The 3,250-nt window shown below is 34.4% G+C and overlaps 1 pseudogene; it reads right to left on the bottom strand.

The window, feature by feature from the left end:
- Positions 1-689: 689 nt before the first annotated feature.
- On the bottom strand, positions 690-2,914 carry LOC113862086 (annotated as a pseudogene).
- Between the last annotated feature and the right edge of the window lie 336 nt (positions 2,915-3,250).

Genomic DNA, 3,250 nt, shown 5'->3' with positions numbered 1-3,250 from the left:
TCTGTAGTGTTAGCGGGAATTGCAGGGAGTGTAGTGCATTTTCGCTTAAGCGACAAAATTCGCTTAAGCAAAATTGGTAGCAAATTCACTTAAGCTTGGAAAAAGGCTTAAGCTAATAGAGAAAGGGCTTGACAGCGCGCCCAAGCGAAAACAATTAAACCTAAGCAAAAATGGACCAGAGAGGTATGTATTTCAAGCACTCTTTAAGCCTTGACAAGTGATTTTAATTAATATTAAGCGAATTTTAGGCAGAGAGCAATGATTCAGACATAGAAAATGGCTTAAGCGAATAGTTGCAGGGCTTGAGCCCAGATTTGAATTTCTCAGTGAATACAGATCCGTTTAAGCGAATATGTGCGCTTAAGCGAATATATCATAATTGGAAAAAATTATGCAGACACAGACAACATGTAACAAAGTGGCTTAAGCGAAGATTAAGTGGCTTAAGCGAATGGTTGCAAGGCTTGAGCCCAAAATTGAATTCCCTAGCGTATCAAGATTATCTTAAGCAATTGCATGAGCTTAAGCGAATAAATAAGAAAATGCAAACATTTTGCAGAAACAGATAACATGCAAAGGGGGTCAAATACATTGAATTACATCAGTTTTTGAATTTACATCTTCCACCAAAAATAATTTATAAATACAAATTTAGCTTAGAAACAAAAGAACTTTTGCCAATTGCATCATCAAATTTGATCAAGGATTGAAGTATTGGTATCATCAAGTTGTTCCTACAAAATTAAAAAAGATATAAGAAGACACATAATGAACAAGAATGGATGAAAGAAAACAAGAATGGATGGAAGTTGAATAGTCTTACCTTCAACAAATCTGTGAAACTTAATTGATTGACTAATGTTTGAATGGGATCAAAATATGGAGGTGCTGAACAATATACTTGAAATGAATCATAGAGCATTGGTTGATATTCCTTAAACATTTAAGGACAGTGAAATTTATGATATGGTTACAACAAAGAAGTAAAAATAAATGCATTAATGGACAATAAAAGTCATTATAACAAAGTACCTGAGATGCTGATTGACCAAAGTTGGACTTTTGTTCTTTTTCTTTTTTGCTTATAGCTCAACCTAACTTTTGAATCTTTTACACCCTTTCCTCTTAGTAATAGGTCTATGCTTGAATCCCTTAGGTTGTATACCATGAATATTGACTTTATCAACACCATCATTGTTATTGTTGTCATTATCTTGTGGTTGTAAGTGAAGCTTTGTGATTTGACTAATTAAAGTATTAATACTATCATTCACTAATTGACAATATTCTTGTGAACTAGAAACTTCAGAGGCTAACCTAATCATTTTACATGCTAGGTGTCGGTATCTGCGTGTAGTACTCAGTTTAGGATCTCCTTCCATTGGTATCCCTTTTACATTGTTAATAACACCACAACGTCCTTGTGTTGTCCATCTCTTTAGTATGTATTTGTCAGGAACAACCTTTATATCATTGGCTTCAAACACTTTCAAATCATGACAACAAAGTATACCAAATGTTTCAAACTTTTTACAAGAGCAATTGATAGTAGTTGAGGAACGATCAAATGTAACTGTCCATGATCTTTGTTGATTAAATTTAGTAATTGCATATTCAATCAAAGGAGGAGTTTCAATCCTTTGCGATATGCAACAAGCTAAGAATTGAGCAAACTCTTGTTGAAATAAATTATACACTACATGTGTGTAAACCTTGGCAATTTGTATTAGTATTGGTGATACCTCATATCGCAACATGGCTAGTTTGTGACGAGAGTCATACTCACACTTGAGCTTGTTGTAACGTTTGTCTTCAACTACCTATTCAAAGTGTTTAAAGAATTGCTTGATGTCAACACCAGGTTTCATACATGCCTTGAAGTCAGAATTTAAACTTTCACTTAACTGAGTGCTATGCATTCTAAGGGTTAAATAATCCTTGAGATAACATGATGCCCATTTCTCCTTTATAGCATACAGTGAAGTAATCCAAGTATGTTCTTGAACATTATATTCTGTAATCAACCTTATCTAAGCCTTCTCAAAGTCAATTGAAGTATCAAAGTCATATATGCATCGTTTCAAATCTCTTAAGAAATAACTCCCTCATTTCATCAAATTCCCCAAATGCTTTATTCCATTTTGAATTAAGTGCCACGTGCATAAAGCATGATGTGTCTCAGGCATTACTTGGACAAGTGCCTTTGCCATTGCTTGTTCTTGGTCTGTAAAAAGAGTTTGAGATTTTTTGTTGTTGTGTGCTTCCAAGAGCGTCTCGAACAACCATTGAAATGATTCAGGTGTTTCATCATACAATAAGGCTGCTCCAAAGATAACAACGTCTCTATAATGGTTAAAATCGGAAAACAATTCTAGAGGTCTATTGGCATTATTTGTGCAATATGTAGTGTCTAGTGATACAACTTCACCAAAAAATCCATAATCAATTACCATTTTTGCATCCGCTCAAACGACATTTGTGATTTGCTCCTCCGCATCCATTTGGTACGCATGAAAAAAAGATGGGTTGTCTACTAATTTTTGCTGGAAATATTGCATTAGACACCGACTTCTCTGTATACCATTCCCCTTTGTCTCTTTGCCTTCAAGTAATTTTTTGCGTCTAAGCAAGTATACCCAACATTAGCTTGGTGTCCGGCAAGTGTGCTCATTAGTTAAAATGATGCCTTTTGTCACAATCTGGATGCCTCAGCCAAATCAATTTCATGAGCTTGGACAGTAGTTATATTACGATGAGAAGCAAGCATGTGTGTTGTTTCTGGCAATTGTAATGGGTGATTATGCTCTTCAACAAATTGATGAATAACATATTTATTATTGTTTGCCAAAGATAATGCTATTCTTTTTTTCGATGTCCCTCTTTCAATAAACATATCTACAACCCGTAATAACATTATCCCCCTTTCGCTTGTTAAAGTATTGTTTTCTCACTCCAAATCCTGTTAGCTTTCCATATTCACACCAAAATTTCCATACTTGTTCAAGACTCTCAAACTCTAACCCGACACTTGGTTTCCTTACGACATCCATCTTTGTGACTATTTGTATACTCCTATAACATTACAATAAACATGATAAATAATGATTCCAGTAATCTTAAATTAAAAAAATGTTGAAATATATGTGTACCTTTACGTTTTCTCTGTTTGATGATGATATTTGCTAAAGAAGTAGGATAGAATGCTGTCAAACGCTATGAATTTGTCAAAACTTTTCCTCCCCAATGAACT

The sequence above is a fragment of the Abrus precatorius genome, unplaced genomic scaffold (assembly GCF_003935025.1).
Source record: "Abrus precatorius isolate BTA unplaced genomic scaffold, Abrus_2018 Scaffold3, whole genome shotgun sequence".
NCBI lineage: Eukaryota > Viridiplantae > Streptophyta > Magnoliopsida > Fabales > Fabaceae > Abrus > Abrus precatorius.
The sequence above is the reverse complement of the archived record's forward strand: the minus strand, read 5'-3'. Positions and strand labels throughout refer to the sequence as shown.